The sequence below is a fragment of the Lithobates pipiens genome, unplaced genomic scaffold (assembly GCF_037356315.1).
Source record: "Lithobates pipiens isolate NorthernLeopardFrog02 unplaced genomic scaffold, aLitPip1_a1.2 Scaffold_25, whole genome shotgun sequence".
Taxonomy (NCBI): Eukaryota; Metazoa; Chordata; class Amphibia; order Anura; family Ranidae; genus Lithobates; species Lithobates pipiens.
In genome coordinates, this window is record NW_027507787.1 from 31,101,511 (window position 1) to 31,122,035 (window position 20,525).

The window sequence follows — 20,525 nt, forward strand, 5'->3', positions numbered from 1 at the left end:
GCCCTGTATTTTTAATTGTCCTATCACAATAATGGAATGTGATAAATCAGTCCTGTCCATTTAATTGTCTGATCATGGTAGTGGGTTGTAATGAATCAGTCCTGTATCCTAAATTGTTTGATCACAGTGGCGGATCCTGATAAATTAGTCCTGTATCTTTAATTTGTCTGACCACAGTGGTGGATTGTGATAAATCAGTTCTGTCTCTTTGATTGTCTGATCACAGTAGTGGGTTGTAATGAATCAGTCCTGTATCCTAAATTGTTTGATCACAAATCAGTATCATTATCTGATTGCAGTAGTGGATCCTGACAAATCAGTCCCATATCTTTAATTGTCTGATCGCAGTAGTGGATTGTGATAAGTCAGTCCTGTATCCTCAATTCTCTGATCACAGTAGTAGATCCTGATAAATCAATCTGGTCCTTTTAATTCTTTGAACACATTTCTGGATTGAGATAAATCAGTCCTGTGCCTTTAATTGTCTGATCACAGTAGTGGATCCTGATAAATATGTCCTGTATCTTTAAGTATCTCATCACAGTAGTGGATTGTAATAAATCAGTCCTGTCCCTTTAGTTGTCTGATCACATTAGTGGTTTGTGATAAATCAGTTCTGTATCCTCAATTGTCTGATCATAGTAGTGGATTCTGATAAATAAGTCCTGTATTTTTAATTGTCTGATCACAGTAATGGAATGTGATAAATCAGTCCTGTCCCTTTAATTGTTCGTAGTAGTGGATCCTGATAAATCAGTCCTGTCCCTTTAATTGTCTGATGACAGTGGTGGATCCTGATAAATCAGTCCTGTCCCTTTAATTGTCTGATGACAGTGGTGGATTGTGATAAATCAGTCCTATCCCTTTAATTGTCTGATGACAGTGGTGGATCCTGATAAATTAGTCCTGTCCCTTTAATTGTCTGATGACAGTGGTGGATTGTGATAAATCAGTCCTGTCCCTTTAATTGCCTGATGTCAGTGGTGGATTGTAATAAATCAGTCCTGTCCCTTTAATTGATTGCAGTAGTGGATCCTGATAAATCAGTCCTGTCTCTTTAATTGTCTGATGACAGTGGTGGATCCTAATAAATCAGTCCTGTCCCTTTAATTGATGACAGTGGTGGATCCTGATAAATCAGTCCTGTCCCTTTAATTGTCTGATGACAGTAGTGGATCCTGATAAATCAGTCCTGTCCCTTTAATTGATGACAGTGGTGGATCCTGATAAATCAGTCCTTTCCCTTTAATTGTCTGATGACAGTGGTGGATCCTGATAAATTAGTCCTGTCCCTTTAATTGATCGCAGTAGTGGATCCTGATAAATCAGTAATGTCCCTTTAATTGATGACAGTAGTGGATCCTGATAAATCAGTCCTGTCCCTTTAATTGATGACAGTAGTGGATCCTGATAAATCAGTCCTGTCCCTTTAATTGTCTGATGACAGTGGTGGATCCTGATAAATCAGTCCTGTCCCTTTAATTGTCTGATGACAGTGGTGGATTGTGATAAATCAGTCCTATCCCTTTAATTGTCTGATGACAGTGGTGGATCCTGATAAATCAGTCCTGTCCCTTTAATTGTCTGATGACAGTGGTGGATTGTGATAAATCAGTCCTGTCCCTTTAATTGCCTGATGTCAGTGGTGGATTGTAATAAATCAGTCCTGTCCCTTTAATTGATTGCAGTAGTGGATCCTGATAAATCAGTCCTGTCTCTTTAATTGTCTGATGACAGTGGTGGATCCTAATAAATCAGTCCTGTCCCTTTAATTGATGACAGTGGTGGATCCTGATAAATCAGTCCTGTCCCTTTAATTGTCTGATGACAGTAGTGGATCCTGATAAATCAGTCCTGTCCCTTTAATTGATGACAGTGGTGGATCCTGATAAATCAGTCCTTTCCCTTTAATTGTCTGATGACAGTGGTGGATCCTGATAAATTAGTCCTGTCCCTTTAATTGATCGCAGTAGTGGATCCTGATAAATCAGTAATGTCCCTTTAATTGATGACAGTAGTGGATCCTGATAAATCAGTCCTGTCCCTTTAATTGATGACAGTAGTGGATCCTGATAAATCAGTCCTGTCCCTTTAATTGTCTGATGACAGTGGTGGATTGTGATAAATCAGTCCTGTCCCTTTAATTGTCTGATGTCAGTGGTGGATTGTAATAAATCAGTCCTGTCCCTTTAATTGATTGCAGTAGTGGATCCTGATAAATCAGTCCTGTCTCTTTAATTGTCTGATGACAGTGGTGGATTGTGATAAATCAGTCCTGTCCCTTTAATTGTCTGATGACAGTGGTGGATCCTAATAAATCAGTCATGTCCCTTTAATTGTTCGCAGTAGTGGATCCTGATAAATCAGTCCTGTCCCTTTAATTGATGACAGTGGTGGATCTTGATAAATCAGTCCTGTCCCTTTAATTGATGACAGCGGTGGATCCTGATAAATCAGTCCTTTCCCTTTAATTGTCTGATGACAGTGGTGGATCCTGATAAATTAGTCCTGTCCCTTTAATTGATCGCAGTAGTGGATCCTGATAAATCAGTCCTGTCCCTTTAATTGATGACAGTAGTGGATCCTGATAAATCAGTCCTGTCCCTTTAATTGTCTGATGACAGTGGTGGATTGTGATAAATCAGTCCTGTCCCTTTAATTGTCTGATGTCAGTGGTGGATTGTAATAAATCAGTCCTGTCCCTTTAATTGATTGCAGTAGTGGATCCTGATAAATCAGTCCTGTCTCTTTAATTGTCTGATGACAGTGGTGGATTGTGATAAATCAGTCCTGTCCCTTTAATTGTCCGATGACAGTGGTGGATCCTAATAAATCAGTCCTGTCCCTTTAATTGTTCGCAGTAGTGCATCCTGATAAATCAGTCCTGTCCCTTTAATTGATGACAGTGGTGGATCTTGATAAATCAGTCCTGTCCCTTTAATTGATGACAGTGGTGGATCCTGATAAATCAGTCCTGTCCCTTTAATTGTCTGATGACAGTGGTGGATTGTGATAAATCAGTCCTGTCCCTTTAATTGTCTGATGACAGTGGTGGATTGTGATAAATCAGTCCTGTCCCTTTAATTGTCTGATGACAGTGGTGGATTGTGATAAATCAGTCCTGTATCTTTAATGCAGTGCACGCCCACTCAGAAGTCACAGAGCTCCAGCCCAGCAGTGTGATGTGCAGGCTGTATGGGGAAGCACCATGATTCATAGCACTCTCTGGGGCTTTGCTGTAGATTCTGGTAAGTTTCTCCATGCTGTTCTCCTGTCTGCTGTCCCATGAAGTTGCGCTGTACGCTGAGCCAGGACAAGTCAGTGTGGTCCTGGGTGGGGGGGGGGGGGGGAGAAGCGGGCACCCTTCGCGGCTATTCCCTCTACTCATGTTTCATAACAAACTGACAATGATCCTGGATGGTGTACATGGGGTCGGGGGATGGGGAGAGGTGTCATTGTAACTTGCTGCCTGTGATGGCACACTGCGATGGAGGGCATGGACTGATACACATTACATGACTGTGTTATTTATCTGTGTGGGAGGAGGAATGAGCTGAGAAGTCCTCTTGGAGGATGCTGACGCAGGTCCTGATGTGTTGGGCTCAGTGTGCCACCCTGATATAGCAGCCTTGTATGGGGAGGTGGTATTACATAAGGACTGGCAGTGATGGGGAGGAGGGTGCTGATCATCACCTGTGTATGCCATGCGCTGGGGGGTGACAGGTGCCACATGGTGTGCCTTTTCTACTTAGGAACTACTATGACTGGGGAAATTTCCATAGAAGGCTGACACTTTCTGAATCATACCCTCCACATTTCCTTTTTTAACTTGAGATGTGTAACACAAAAATGGCATAATAGTAATAATAATAATACTGTCATAATGGCGCACTTATGGTTAAATGAAACCTGTGCTGACCATTTCCTGAAAAATGCTACCTCCCTGGCTGTCTTACTGGCCCAAAGAAAGCAGATCTGATGCAGATCTGATTTGCATGCTTGTTCTGGGGCTACAACAGAAAAGGCTTAAAGAGGATCTTCACCACGTAAAACAAAAATATAAAAGTCAACGGCTACAAATACTAAAGAATACTACACACACACACTTACCTGTCCCAGGATCCATCGATGTCCACACCCAACCCTTCTCTTTGCCAGTCTTCAGGTCCAGGTGCTGGCATCTTAACTCCCTGCGGCTTCACAGCAGGCTGCCCACCGTGCATGCATGGGCTGAGGTGCCCCCCGTGAATGGTCCCGCAGTCTCCTGGGGCCTGTGATGTGTCCCCAGAGGCTGCGGTTAGAGGTAGGTGGGGGGTGTGAACTTCTGCTCCAATCGCCTAGGTCAGTGATGGTGAACCTTGGCACCCCAGATGTTTTGGAACTACATTTCCCACGATGCTCATGCACTCTGCAGTGTAGGTGAAGCATCATGGGAAATGTAGTTCCAAAACATCTGGGGTGCTAAGGTTCGCCGTCACTGGCCTAGGTGGTCATAGCAGAAGTGGCACAAAATTGGTTACCCCACCAAAAAAAAAAAAAAAAAAATACATTCCTAATATGGGAGAAAAGGGGGGAGGATGAGGAAGAAAAGCGGAACTTCTATATTTAAGTAAAGACTAGCTTTAAGGCAGTGTTAAAAGCACACATTTATTTTATTACAGCTTATCAATTCTTAGATGTGATGGCTGCATTCATTTTCCTTTTTAGGCTTTCTTTCTTATATTTTCATCTGATCTAGCCAGTAAGTCTGTTTTTCAAAACAACAAGCGCTCCTGCAAAATGCATTCGTTGCAGTGATGGGACAAACAATTTACCACTGACAGGGGTGCTTACAATGATCAGCTTTTATTTATTCATGTAAAACCTTTATGCCAAGAGGAAAAACTGTTGCTGTAACTGCTTATAAATTATTAGCTAGAGTTTGGCTCCAGTGTGTATCTAAATTTGCTAGTACATCTAACACTTCCCTCCCCCCCCAGACTGACAATGCTGCTGTCCAAAGGTGCCCCCTGTGCTCCTTCATCCAGAGTGGAGGCAAGCTGATACAGGAGGTATATTACTGGCCAGATCACCAGGTGAAAGCAAAAGGAAAAATCCTGCAAAAAAGAAAACTAACGCAGCCATCACATCTAATGATTGGTAAGCTCCAGTATATTACATTTTTGGTTTTGAGTTTAACCACTTCCTTACTGGGCACCTAAACCCCCTCCTGGCCAGACCAATTTTCAGATTTTAGCGCTGTCACTCTTTGAACGACAATTGTGCGGTCATACAGCACTGTACCCAAATGAAATTTTTTATCACTTTTTTCCCCCATAAATAGAGCTTTCTTTTGGTGGTATTTGATCACCTCTGCTTTTTTTTTTTTTTTTTGTTTTTTTGGTAATTTTTTTTAAAAGGCCAAATAAAAAAAAAAAATACAAAACTGTTTTATATTATGTTAATAAATTTTGCAAACACGTAATTTTTCTCCTTCATTGATGTACGCTGATGAGGCTGCATTGATGGGCACTAATAGGCGCCACTGGTGGGCACTGAGAGGTGGTACTGAAGGGCATTGATAGGTGGCAGAGATGGACACTGATCGGCACTGGTAGGTGACACTGATAGGCAGCACTTCTTAGTGGCACTGATGAGGCACTGATTGGCACCACCTGGGGAATAGATAGGTGGCACTGGTGGACACTGATTTGTGGGCACTGGCAGATGGCTTTGGCATGCAGTACTGTTTGGTACAGATGAGGCAGCTTCGCCGCTTCCTCTTTAGGACCGATGTCCCTTGCACAGAAGCCGGTGATCGGCTTTTATTCTCCTTGTGCTGTCAGTGTGAGGAGAAAAAAGGAATGATTACTGATCTTCTGTTTACATCATGTGATCAGCTGTCATTGGCTGACAGCTGATCACGTGGTAAGGAGCCGGGATCGACCCCTTACTCTGATCTGTGATCACCCAAGTCTCATTGACTCGGTGATCACAGCGTGCACCCTGGGGGGAGCATACAAAGGGGAGGAAGCCTATTGACAGCCTCACAGCAAAGTAGGTCTGTGCTGTAGCCATCATTCGGCTATAGTGCGGATCTGAAGGAGTTAATACCACTTTAACTGCAGGAATTCTCTCTTTTGTTTATGATATTGGCCAGAGTATTGACATGTAATTATCCATGTGTCACATCCAGAGGGTGGCTGGGGGTGCAAAAATAACCTTTAGGCCTGGTTCACACTGGAACCAGCTGCAGATTGTTCTCTATTTCAGGGACAAATCCGGGCTGAATCTATGTCTGAATTCAGCACTGAAACTGAGCCAAAGACGCACAGCGTTTCTGTGCAGTGCGCTACTCAGCCGCAACAGGGATACATTCTCCTGCTATGCTAATTGGATGCGGAGAAACCTACATCCAATCCACATAAATGTGAACCTGGCCTTAGTAGCTTGCACTACATACAGCCGTGGCCAAAAGTTTTGAGAATTACACAGATATTATTTTTTCACAGTCTGCTGCTTCAGTGTTTATGATGGTAATTTGCGTATACTCCAGAATGTTATGAAGAGTCATCAGATGAATTACAATTAATTGCAAAGTCCCTCTTTGCCATGAAAAGGAACTCAATTCCATAAAAAAAAACATTCCCACTGCATTTCTGAAGAAGGCTTCTGGGCGCCCAAGAAAGTCCAGCAATCACCAGGACCTTCTCCTACAGTCGATTCGGCTGTGGGATCGGGGCACCACCAGTGCAGAGCTTGCTCAGGAATGGCAGCAGGCGGGTGTGAATGCATCTGCACACACAGCGAGGAGAAGTCTTTTGTAGGATGGTGTCAAGAAGAGCAACAAAGAAGCCACTTCTCTCCAGGAAAAACATCAGGGACAAACTGATATTCTGCAAAAGGTACAGGGATTGGACTGCTAAGGACTGGGGGGTAAGTCATTTTCTCTGATGAATCCCCTTTCTGATTGTTTGGGGCATCTGGAAAAATTTTTGTCTGGGGAAGAAAAGGTGAGCGCTACCATCAGTCCTGTGTCATGCCAACAGTAAAGCATCCTGAGACCATTCATGTGTGGGGTTGCTTCTCAGCCAAGGGAGTGGGATCACTCACAATTGTGCCTAAGAACACTGCCATGAATAAAGAATGGCACAAAACATCTTCCAGGAGCAACTTCTTCAACCATGCAAGAGCAGTTTGGTGAGGAACAATGCCTTTTCCAGCATGATGGAGCACCTTACCATAAGACAAAAGTGGTACCTAAGTGGCTTGGGAAACAAAACATCAAAATTTTGGTTCCATGGCCAGGAAACTCCCCAGACCTTAATCACATTGAGATCTTGTGGTCAATCTTCAAGAGGCGGGTGAACAAAAAAAAAAAAAACACAAATTCTGACTAACTCCAAGCATTGATTATGCAAGAATGGGCTACCATCAGTCAGGATGTGGCCAGAAGTTGGTTGGCAGCATGCCAGGGAAAATTGCAGAAGTCTTAAAAAGGAAGGGTCAACACTGAAAATATTGACTCTTTGCATAAACTTAATGTAATTGTCAATAAAAGCCTTTGACACTTATGAAATGTTTGCAATTATACTTCAGTATACCATAGTAAGATCTGATAAAAAGATCTAAAAACACAGAAGCAGTAGACTTTGAATATTAATATTTGTGTCATTCTCAAAACTTTTGGCCAACGGCTTTACAGTCAGCACTGGTCACTTCCAGGTGCCGCTTCAGCGACTTGTTTGTATACTATACTGCATGCAAGGGGATGCTGGGCTTGGCACCTCCACCATTTCGTGAATGTCTTATATTTTTTCAATTAATACAATGCATTCTTTGATTGGATGAGGTAATGATTGTGATGTCATCTGCCAACAACACCTCAACCAGTCAGAGCTTAAAGTGGAGGGCCACCCTGAAAAAAAATATATATAAAAAATTACAAAAAAATCTAAAAAAAAAAAAAATGAAATTTTTTTTTTTTTTTTTTTTTACTTACCAGAAGTGCCTGTTGCTATGCACATAATCCTAATCTTCCTCTTCCTCCTCCGCGGAGATCTTCTTTCTTCTCTCCTCCGTGCGGCGTCTTCTTGGTAATGGGTCGCGCTGTGCTCTGGGAACTGTGTGTTCCAGAACACAGCGCGTCCCATTCACAAAGCGCTGCGTGACTCGCGCATGCGCAGTAGGAAACGGGCAGTGAAGCCATAAGGCTCCACTGCCTGTTTCCCTTACAAGGAATGGCGGCGCCGGGACCCGAGAGCCGAGGGACGGGTCGGCCTCGGGCGGCCGACATCGCGGGCGCCCTGGACAGGTAAGTGGGCTGATTAAGTCAGCAATTGCAGTGTTTGCAGCTGCTGACTTTTTTTTTTTTTTTAAACGGCCCTCCGCTTTAAAAATATTCAGAATGGTGGAGCTGTTGGGCCCTGCGCCCCCTTGTGTTCAGTATACAGATACAGACTCGAGCAGCACCTGGAAGAGACCAGCACTGACTGTTTGTAGCTCAGGCTACTACAGTCGATGTCTGCATCCCCAGCAACCCTCAGGATGTGAGACATGAATGTGTATGTATATATGTGTGTGTGTGTATATATATATATATATATATATATATATATATATATATATATATATAATAATTTTTTTTTTTTCAAAATCCGAAGGCAGCAATATTGTAAACTATGGGCCAATGAACTTTGTGCTTAGTAATCTACTGTGTTCAGCTGCATAAACTATAGATATCAGAATTTTATTACACTCGTGTTTATGAGCCCGTAAAGCAGAACTCCAACCAACAATAGGATAAAAAGAAATCGCCATTAACACAACAAAACCGGCTTTTGCTGTAATATTCACCTTCAGGGCTTGTTCACACCAGGTCCGCTGTGGGAACCTGCACACAAAATGCATGTTTTCCTGCACCACACAAAAACACAGTGCCTTTTGCAGATGCATTATTCCTTAACCACTTCAATATCAGGCACTTTCCTGCCCAGACCAATTTTCAGCTTTCAGCGCTATCACATTTTGAATGACAAATGCGCGGTCATGCGACTCTGTACCAAAACAAAATTTGTATCATTTTTTGCCACATATAGAGCTTTCTTTTTGTAGTATTTGCTCACCTCCTGGGTGTGTTTTTTATTTTTATTTTTTTTGCGCTACAAATATAAAAAAAATGACCGAAAATTTGGGAAAAAAATATGGTTTTTTTTCTTAGTTTTGGTTACAAAACTTTGTAAATAAGTATGTTTTTACCTTCACTAACGGGCTCTGATGAGGGAGTATTGATTGGCACTGATAGGGGGCACTGATAAGCAGCACTAATGGGCACTGATAGGTGGCACTCATAGCTGGCACTGATGGGCACTCATAGGTGGTACTGATTGGTACTCTGGAGGGCGTGTATAGGCGGCACTGATGTGCGGCACTGATAGATGGCACTGATAGGCAGCACTGATAAGAGGTACTGGCAGGCATCCCTGATGGGCAATGATTGCCATCCCTAATGGGCAATGATTGCCATCCATGGGTGGGCATCCCTGCTGGCCATGGATGGGCAAATAAAAATAAAAGGTTCCAAAGAAAGAAAACCTATGGTCGGAATTTAAAGGCACAATGGATAATAGAGATATACAAAAATATAAAAAAAAAATTGAAATATACATAAAGTACAAAAGACAGAGGCATGAAAGAACAATAAAAATCGTATATACAAAAAGCGGTTTATATATATGATGTGAGCCCTAATGCATCTACGCGTTTCGTTGTACACTTCTTCAGGTCTCGCTATCTAAGGATAAAAACACACAAATTACAATAAGAAAAACACTGCTAATGTACTCAAAGCAGAATCATGGCAGAGATGGACATATTATTACCTTGCAGAGGAGTCGCATGTTAGTCAATCAATGATCGAAAAAGTGGTTTCCACTAAAGGAAATAATGAAGTATTTACTGATGAGGCAATTTGAGTGCTCTTTCCTTTTTTTGTGGCCATGGATGGGCATCCCTGCTGGTCCTGGGTGGGGGCTGCACTGACAATTAATCAGTGTAGACCCCCCCTCGCCTTTTCAGAAGAGAAGCCGACCGTCTCTGCTCTACTCGCGTCTGTCAGTGCAAGTAGAGGAAAAGCCGATACATGGCTTTTCCTGTTTACACTGATCAGCTGTGTTTGGACACAGCTGATCATGTGGTAAAGAGTCTCCGTCAGAGGCTCTTTATCTCGATCGGAGATGCGGTGTCTCAGACTGACACACCACACCATCGATCGCTGTGGGCGCGCGATCATGGTTTATTCTGCTGGATGTCATATGACGCCCAGTCAGCATAATAAAACCACTTCCCAGCCGTCATTTTGGTGTATAGTGGTTCGGAAGTGGTTAAAGTGGTAAACCGCAGTTGTTGAGGAAAATTTCCCTGCAAGGCAATGTCATAATGTGCTAGTATGCATCTCAAACTAGCACATTATGAGAGACTTACCTTAGAAGGAAGCCCTTCACCGCTGCGCTGTGACCGCTGAGAGGGCTGATATCTCACTCCAGTCTTCCTTCTGGGTTTGTGTCCTCTTACTACATGAGTGGTCAGGGGCACGATGGTGTTACTCCTGCACATGCGGACGGGAGCCACCATTTACGTCACGGGCTCTAAAAGTCCAGTACACGTTAAATTCTGATGACCTTCTTCCACGTTTGCTCTGTCCCCCACATGGCTTCTAGCAAACGGGACTTCTTATGAGTTTCTTTCAACAAAGGCTTTCTTCTTGCCACTTTTCCATAAAGGCCAGATTTGTGGAGAGCACTACTAATAGTTGTCCTGTGGACAGATTCTCCCACCTGAGCTGTGGATCTCTGCAGCTCCTCCAGAGTTACCATGGGGCTCCTTGCCTGGTCTGTCAGTTTAGGTGGATGGCCATGTCTTGGTAGTTGTGCCATACTCTCTCCATTTTTGATGATGGATTGAACAGTGCTCCATGAGATGTTCAAACTTTTTTTTTTTTTTTTTTTTTTTTTTACCTAACCCCACTTTAAACTCCTCCACAACATTATACTTGACTGGTCAGGTGTGTTCACTAAGGTTCTCTATCAAACTTCCTGAGGGCTTCACAGAACAGCTGTATTTATGCTGAGATTAAATTACACACAGGTTGACTCTATTTACTAATTAGGTGATTTCTGAAGGCAATTGGTTCCACTAGATTTTTAGTTAGGGGCATCAGAGTAAAGGCTGAATACAAATGCACATCACATTTTTCAGATATTCATTTGTAAAAAAAAATTGAAAACCGTTTAACATTTTCCTTCCACTTCACAATTATGTGCCACTTTGTGTTGGTCTATCACGTAAAATCCCAATAAAATACATTTATGGTTTTGGTTGTAACATGGCAAAATGATGACAATTTCAAGGGGTGTGAATACTTTTTCAAGGAACTGTAAATGTGCATAAACACGTGTAATTATGTGCCAAAACGAGCTCCTGGCAGGAAGATCCACCATAGATAGGAGTATTTCAATATGCCTGTGTGCAGGAAGCCTAATTTTCAGATGGGAAAATTCGTAAGATGCATGGACTGCGGATTTTCCGATTGTTAGTACGGTGCTTTCGACAGCCGATTTTCTCTTTTTCGTCAGACAAAAGCTGGATGTGTAGGCTAAAAAATTTTTGTAGGATGTGAACTCAACATCTGATTTTTCGGATGGTCAGTACAGAAAACGTCACGCAAAAGTCGAAAGTACCAATGCGCATGATCGGAATCCAGGAACGGCCGGGAAGAGTTCGGTCTTGTAAACTACGATTTGTAATCTGGAATTAACATTCATGACGCGGCAATTGATGAAATGCCGAAATGCAGCGCACATTCTCATCTTCATTAATAGTATAATAATGAAGCTGCTTTGCTGGTAATACTGACTTAGTTATGAGAAACATGTTTTGAAAGGCTTTTGTTTTGTAGTGATATAAATATTAATATTATGGTTGTTGTTTTTGTTTTTTTGGGGAAGTTACCACAACACCATCATCCCTGAGTTTTGTTGCCCGTTGTTAATTTCCCATTTTGTTGTTTTTAATGTAACTGCCTACTCCCAATCTGTCATTTGACGAAAAACAAATAGCCAAGTATTATTCTACACAATTTATTTTATTGTGCAGTTAAAAAAACAGAAGTTAAATTTAGAGATGCTATCTGCCGTCCAAATAAAAATAACTTAAAGTGGAGGTCCACCCTAAAGTGGACCTTCCACTCATTGGAATCCTCCCCCCCCCCCCCCCCTCCGGTGCCACAATTGGCACCTTTCAGGGGGGAGGGGGGTGCAGGTACCTGTACAGTACAGGTATCTGCACCCACTTCCGGGACAGCACTCTGCGGAAAAGGGCGTAGATCTACGCCCCTTTCCGAAAGTCCCCCGCTGCCTGCTGGGAAACACACAGATCCCAGAGGCAGCGGGTCCATCCTTATTGCGCAGCGCGACTCGCGCATGCGCAGTAGGGAGCCGGGAAATTAACTTTCCACTTCCTGATTCCCATACCCAAGATGGCGGCGGCAGCACCCGAGAGACGATCGCGAGATCGGCTTCGGTTGCCGACATCGCGGGCGCGCTGGGCGGGTAAGTGTCCTTATTTTAAAAGTCAGCAGCTGCAGTATTTGTAGCTGCTGGCTTTTAAAAAAAAAAAAAAACGGCGGACTCCCGCTTTAACAAAAAAGTGTGAATCAATCCTCACCAAACTTATGCTAACATGAAATTGGCAGAAGGGGCCCAAAGGGTGGCGCTTGAGAAACTAACTTCCTCTTTTATACCCTCATAGTACGTCACTACGTTCATGTTTGTCGAGCAACAATTTTGTGGATAGTTAATATGCTAGACAAAGTCCTGCACGTGCATCAAACCGTGTATGAGACTTAAGGCATCATTCTAGCTGACACTCCTGCATTCAGCTTTTCTAAGTCATCTGAGAAATATAATGCCCCCCCCCCCCCCCCCCCCAGCAATATATAATAGTGCCAGTGTGAATGAGGCCAAATTATAACACTTGATGTTTGTTAACTTTTTTCTGGTTAAAGCAGACCTTCTTAGGTGCTTGCTCCCACTTCCTCCTACCTTGCCTAGGATAATGACCTAGCCACATCTGCCTAGGATACATGTCCTACATCCCAAGAGTCTCAAGGACAATTGTCGTTCAGCAGTTGGTGGCTCAGGGATCAGGAAGTGATAGCCAGCTCCTCAATCACAAAAAAAATCAAACACACATGCACAGTAGAGCAGTGGACGGTGTCAGTAGGGTTGAGATTGGTGTCATTAATTTATTTTATTTTTTTAATATATATATCATTTTTTTAAATTATTTCTGTATAATATTATTTTTTATAATTTTTATTTTATTTTTACAAATTTTTAGGAGACCCGTTGAGGGGCTTTGGTGAAATAGCAGTATAGCAGAGAAAGATACTGAGGACATAGATTCCCCATTCTCTTTCTCTGTAGCCTCACCTGCCATGGGGGTTCGGCAGGGGGAATCTGCATTGCGCAGGGTGATTAGGGTGTGCCTAGGCACCTCCGACACACCCTGTGCACACGCCTAATGATAGCAGTTGTTGTCTTATTATTAAACAGGATTTATATAATGGCAATAGTTTGCCCAACGCTTTCGAAAATAAAGGGAGACGGCACAGTTACAATAGAAATCCATTAGGAGGGCCCTGCTCAAAAGAGCTTACAATCTAAAAGGGAGGAGCAAATTATACAAAAGATGATAACTGTGAGAATGTAAAAGTACAGTTTGAAGATGGAATAGGCTCCTCCAAAGAGGCAGACAGAGTGGGAGGTAGCAGGACAGATTTGGGTAGAGCGTCCCAGAGGATGGGAGAGGCTCTAGAGAAGTCCTAAAAGGTAAGTATGGGAGGAGGTGACGAGGAAGCTGAAGAACTGGAGATCTTGGAAGGAACCGAGTGGCTGGTTTAGGCAATATTTTGAGCTGAAGTTGGTGATGTGATTGGGCAGAGTTGTGGATGGCTTTTTATGATGATGTTAGTATTTTCAATTTTATACATTGGGAGAGTAGACGTCAGTGGTGGGATTAGCAGAGATGGGCAACAAAGTAAATGTCAGGGTCCAGGATTACATTTAGTACCAGTGGAGGGACTGATAGTTGTGCTAATTATCTTGATGGACATAAATAGCAATGATGAAGCCAGAAGACTCCAAACTTTCTAAACAACAGTTTACTGTCCTTCAGACTTTAGGGGGACGGACTGTGACCACTGGGAGTAGAAAATGCCCTGCTGTCAGTAGGAGTGAACAATGCCCTATTTTTGGCATCAGAAATGGTGTCCCAACATTGGTGTTTGTGGGAGGAATAGTGCTCCATCATTGGTGTTAATTGGGAGGAATAGTGCCCCGTCATTGGTATTGGGGGCAGGAATTATGTCCCATCATTGGTGTCAGTGGGAGTAATAGTGCCCATCATTGGTGTTAATTGGAGAAATGCCCCATCGTTGTATTTAGGGGGAGCAATAGTGCCCCACAGTTGGTGTCAGTGGGAGCAAATGTGCCCCATTGTTGGTGTTAATAGGTATTAGAGGGAGCAATAGTGTCCCTTTGTTGTTGTCAGTGGAAGGAATAGTGCCCATCATTGGTGTTAATTGGAGGAATAGTGCCCATCATTGGTGTTAATTGGAGGAATAGTGCCCATCATTGGTGTTAATTGGAGGAATAGTGCCCATCATTGGTGTTAATTGGAGGAATAGTGCCCATCATTGGTGTTAATTGGAGGAATAGTGCCCATCATTGGTGTTAAATGGAGGAATAGTGCCCTATCATTGGTATTAGGAGGAGGAATAAGGCCTAATCGTTGGTGTCAGTGGGAGCAATAGTGTCCCATTGTTGGTGTTAGTAGGAGGAATAATGTCCAATCGGTGATATCAGTGGGAAGAATAGTGCCCCATCACTGGTATCAGTAAGATGAACAGTGCCCTATCATTCGTGTCAGTGGGAGGAGTAGTGCCCCATTATTGGTGTCAGTGGGAAGAATAGTGCCCCAAGGGCCGGATAAAGGCAAAGGACCACATAAGGCCACTGGGCCGCAGTTTGGAGACCACTGATCTAAGCAATTAGAGGGAAAGTTGGGCCTTTGCTTTAGCAACCAATGAGTCATTTGAAAGAAGAGTCTTGATTGGCTTTTATAAAATACTCTTTGTTTTCTAAGAAAGTCAAACACATTTTTCTTTTTATAAACAGCTCCTGTGTGTTTCGGCCTAAAATCCCTTGCGCTTCATTAGCGTTTACCCTTGCATGGGTGTATAACGCTTCTCCCCACACTTGGGGAGAAGCAGTGTATGCACTAATGCCCATGCAGAAACCATTGGCATTCATGCACGCACAGCTTTGAACAGCCATGCATTTGCATTGACTCCTTGGGCGCCATAAAGCAACTGAGATTTTACACCTCAGTACACAGGAGCTGCTAAGCACGAGGCCTAAGTGTTTTATCAGCACTTCCAATCTTTGTGCCCTCTGTGTTTTCCAGAGAAGAAAGAATGCAAGAGGCTCTAAATACTTGAACTGGTTTATGGAAATGTAATTAAGATGAGGTTAACCCAGTTAATCAGTAAGCGACTTGACAAAGTATGCGTGCTTAAGGTGAAGGTGTAAATGTGACATATGAATGGAACATTGACTATGGAGGATTTTACAGATTACAGAGCTCTTCCTTGACAGGCAGCTCTGTCAATACTCGCTGTTGAAGACTGGAACAAGTCACAGCTGTACATGTTTATACTCTCCGTAAAGTTTAGCAGTGCATATGTTGCAAGTGTCATATACCAAGAGAAGAATTCTATTAGGTCCCGGGACATAGAGAACATCTTTTAGAAAGGCGGAGATAAAGCAGATTATTTCCGCATCTCAGTATCGCCGCATTTAGAGATATTGTTAACGGATTTAATGAAGGAATGTGAAGAACGAAGTATGAATTTATATATAGAAATCGCAAATACTTGGAGAAAGCAACTGGTCGATAATCGCTTGATGGCAGGACTTAGATATGCGCACATCTTTAGGTTCTTTGTTGTGTAGTATCCTTTTAATCCAGAAAGATCGGACAAAGCCATATAGATGCCTTTTGTGTCATTATATAGTCCTATAGCAAATCTCTGTCGGAAATCATGGATCTTCTGTGACCATTGGTGTCAATACAAGATTCCAGAGTCTAAATGTTTCTGGATATTTAACATAGGAAGTCAGCAATCTAACCAGTGCAAGAACTCAGAGGTGGTGAGCTAATATGTAAACCATGGCTGGGTGTAAAGTGGACCTGTCACTGAATTTCACACTTGCCATAAATCAGTAGGACATGTGTCAGTGTTGGCAAATAAAAATACTGTTTTGATCAGAAAAATACCCCCTTTTTGCCACAAATGCAGAAGAAAACACCCTGCTTTAAATCTCCCTTGTGGCTAGGCAGCTTAGATAAAATGGTCTATGAGTACCACGAGTATTGTAGTGCCAACACTATTATTTTCAATAAGGCAGATGATGTCTGATATACTTATATGAAATGCGCTGGCCATGCCACTATTTTTAAAATGTACCCCCCTTAAATGTTTTAACTGTAACTCTTATTGGAAAGATTTATGCTAAGCTGATGTCCTTTACATATGCGGTATATGCTTAAGAGGCCTGGTAATGGTGTTCAAACCTTTGGCCACTACAGTAGGTCTTGACCTCAAAAGAACATGACGGTGAAATGACTGTCGGGTAAGGAATGGGTCAGGTCCATGGTCTGGTCTTGGAGCAAATCCCAGTAGTAGACTAGGTGAATAACAGATCTGAATAATCTATAAGTAATTATACTTATGAATGCTTATCTTATAAAAAAAAAATGTATATTTGCATAAGTATACAACATACTTACTCCTACTACTTACATTTGATCTTATCACTGTCGCTGAAGAGCCAGACTCGGGCAAATGTCACCTGAGTTCCAACAGTGTCTGACCTCACACACTTTCCACCAACTCCTGAGACTGCAAATAGCCCATGTTACACTAGCCGTCCTGTAGCTAGAAAGCTATCCCCATTCCCTTATGTAATAGACTAACAAAGTGGCACATAATTGTGAAGTGGAAGGAAAATTTTATAAATGGTTTTCAAATTTTTTTTTTTTTACAAATAAATATCTGAAAAGTGTGGCATGGATTTGTATTCAGCCCCCCGGAGTCAATACTTTGTAGAAGCACCTTTCACTGCAATTACAGCTGCAAGTCTTTTTGGCAATGTCTTTACCAGCTTTGCATGTAGAGAGTGACATTTTTGCCCATTCTTCTTCTTTGCAAAATAGCTCAAACTCTGTCAGATTGGATGGAGAGCGCCCTTGAACAGCAATTTTCAAGTCTTGCCACAGATTCTCAATTTGATTTAGATCTGGACTTTTGACCATTTTAACACACGAATATGCTTTGATCTAAACCATTCCATTGTAGCTCTGGCTGTATGTTTAGGGTTGTTGTCCTGCTGGAAAGTGTACCTCCGCCCCAGTTTCAAGTCTTTTGCAGAGTCTAATGCCCCATACACACGAGCGGATTTTCTTGGATGGTTTTTCCGACTGAATTACCCTCAAGCTTGGCTTGCATACACACGGTTACACAAGTTCTCTGAACTTTCGACCGTCAAAAATGCAGTGACGTACAACACTATGACGAGCTGAGAAAATTAAGTGTTTCCGAGCATGCCTAGGAATCTTGCAGGTTGGAATTTCCAATCAGAACTTTTTTCCGACCGAAAAATAGAGAACCTGCTCTCAATCTTTTGCTGTCGGAAATTCTGCCAGCAAAAGTCCGATGGAGCATACACACAGTCGCATTTTCCAACCAAAATCTCACATCGGACTTTTGCTGGCGGGCTTTCCGATCATGTTTACATGGCATAACAGGTTTTCCTCTAAGATTGCCCTGTATTCGGCTCCATCTATCTTATCAACTCTGACCCACTTCCCTGTCCCTGCTGAAGAAAAGCATCCCCACAACATGATGCTGCCACCACCATTTTTGGTGTGTTCAGGGTGATGTGCAGTGTTAGTTTTCTCCCACACATAGGGGCTGATATACAAAAGGTTTGCGCCATGAGTTGCGCTGCACGCCGATGCGCAATGGCCGTTTTCGTATTCACGAAGCACACATTCTTCAACTCAGAATTAAAAGAAGCTGGAAGTGTCAATATTATAGGGGTGATGTGGGTGATGTGAGGAAGTATGGTTATAACTGTCCAAGTAAAAAATATGCCCAAAATAGAATGGAAAAGTAACTTTATGCAAATACATTTGGAACTGCGCAAGGTCAATTTATGCACTGCACAAGCGGCATTTGCACCCGTTCAAGTGCTCTGGTTCACTGCGCTGACAAAATCTTAGTAAATCTCAAGCCACATAGATTCATTTGCATAAGTTGAACAGGCGCACCTCTCAACTCAACCTCTACTATTTGCACACAGGTCATGTTAGCAGTTAAGAAAAAAAAATGTGTGAGGGTACCCCGAAATTCCATACCAGGCCCTTCAGGTCTGGCAAGAATATTAAGGGGAACCCCGCGCCAAAAAAATGGCGTGGGGGGGTCCCCCTCAAAATCCATACCAGGCCCTTCAGGTCTGGCATGAATTTTAAGGGGAACCCCACGCCAAAAAAAAAAAAAATGCCGTGGGTGTCCCCCTCAAAATCCATACCAGACCCTTATCCGAGCACGCAATCTGGCAGGCTGCAGGAAAAGAGGGGGGGGGCGAGAGAGCGCCCCCCCTGAACCGTACCAGGCCACATGCCCTCAACATTGAGAAGGTGCTTTGGGGTCCCCCCAAAGCACCTTGTCCCCATGTTGATGAGGACAAGGGCCTCATCCCCACAACCCTGGCTGGTGGTTGTGGGGGTCTGCGGGCAGGGGGCTTATTGGAATCTGGAAACCCCCTTTAACAAGGGGACCCCCAGATCCCGGCCTCCCCTCTGTGTGAAATTGTAAGGGGGTACAAAAGTAGCCCTACCATTTCACCAAAAAAGTGACAAAAGTCTTAAAAATGACAAGAGACAGTTTTTGAAAAGTCCTTTTATTAAAGTCTTCTTTCATCTTCTTCCTTCTTATTTGCTTCATCCTTCGGTTTCTTCCTCCATCTGCTTCTTGCTCCGGTGTTCTCATCTGGCATCTTCCTCCACGGCATCTCTTCTTCCTCGCTTCCTTCTCGGGCCACTCCGCGCAATGGGAGGCTCCCGCTGTGTGACACTTCTCTTGTTCTGACACTTTTATATAATGTAACTGTGCGTCAGAGGGGGCGGGGTCACCGGGTGGCCCCACCCTCCGCTATATAAGAAGTGTTAGAAGAAAAGTGTCACACAGCGGGAGTCTCCCACTGCGCGAAGCGGCCCGAGAATGAAGTGAGGAAGAAGAGACGTTGTAGAAGAAGATGCCGGACGAGAACACCGGAGCAAGAAGCAGAGGATCGGAGGAAGAAGAAGATGGAGGAAGAAACTGAAGGATGAAGGAAGAAGACCCGAAGAAAGTAGACTTTATTAAAGGATTTGTCAAAAACTGTCTCTTGTCATTTTTAACGCTTTTGTCACTTTTTTTGGTGGGCCCTTACCATTTCACACAGCGAGGAGACCGGGATCTGGGGGTCCCCTTATTAAATAGGGCTTCCAGATTCCGATAAGCCTCTTGCCCGCAGACTCCCACAACCACCGGCCAGGGTTGTGGGGATGAGGCCCTTGTCCTCATCAACATGGGGACAAGGTGCCCCTGTGTGAATGGACTGTTAATGATACGGCGTACGCTATTATCAATGGGATACTATTATTGCGTGCGCCGGCATATTACCATCTGTTGCGCTTATGCGTGCGCTGGTTCATACGCTCACTTAATAACTTATCTGACACACAAATTGAGGTATGAAATGGCGCAAGGCATTCATCTTAGTAAATCAGCCCCATAGTGTTTTACTTTTAGGCCAAAAAGTTAAATTTTGGTCTCATCTGACCAGAGCACCTTCTTCCACATGTTTTTCTGTGTCCCTGTCAGAAACCATGAATCAGACTGAGACAGAAGTACAATTAAATCACACTTGTTTATTAATAAAAATAAAAGGGTAAATGGAAAAAGCGTAGTCAAGCATAGCCAGAGTCCAGTAACCAGATCGGGTAGTCAGCCAGGCCAGAAGTCAGGGATCCAAGTAGAGCAACAGCAAGCAGGATAAGGAGCCAGAAGGGATGTCAGCAAGCCAGTCTTTAAACAAACCACAGGAGATGGTTTCTAGTGATGTGACCAAGGCGAAGGCAGAGGTGAAGTGAGCTGGAAGGCTTTAAGTAGGCAGGTCAGACGAGCATCATCAGGAACAGCTGGTAACTGTGGAGAGAGAAGAAAGCTGGCAATTAGCCAACAGCTGAGTGGCCAGCCCAGAGAAGGAAGGGCTAAGCCAGCCCTGACAGTCCCCCCCCCTCACATTTCACAATTATGGGCCACTTTGTGTTGGTCTATCATGGGGGTCGGCAACCCGTCGACCCCGGGCTACCTGTTG

The 20,525-nt window shown here is 43.3% G+C and overlaps 1 protein-coding gene across 5 annotated transcripts in view; it reads left to right on the top strand.

Annotated features, from left to right (window-relative positions):
• Positions 1-3,142: 3,142 nt before the first annotated feature.
• PCGF5 (polycomb group ring finger 5) overlaps positions 3,143-20,525 on the top strand; it is a 104,179-nt gene continuing 86,796 nt past the window's right edge. For 4 of the 5 annotated variants that reach the window (XR_013262726.1, XM_077454213.1, XM_077454217.1 and 1 more), the window contains exon 1: positions 3,143-3,248. The gene's annotated coding sequence lies outside the window, so the exon portion shown is untranslated. Of the gene's footprint in view, positions 3,249-4,979; positions 5,140-20,525 lie in introns of all 5 variants that reach the window. The other variant, XM_077454214.1, reaches the window with a different exon arrangement.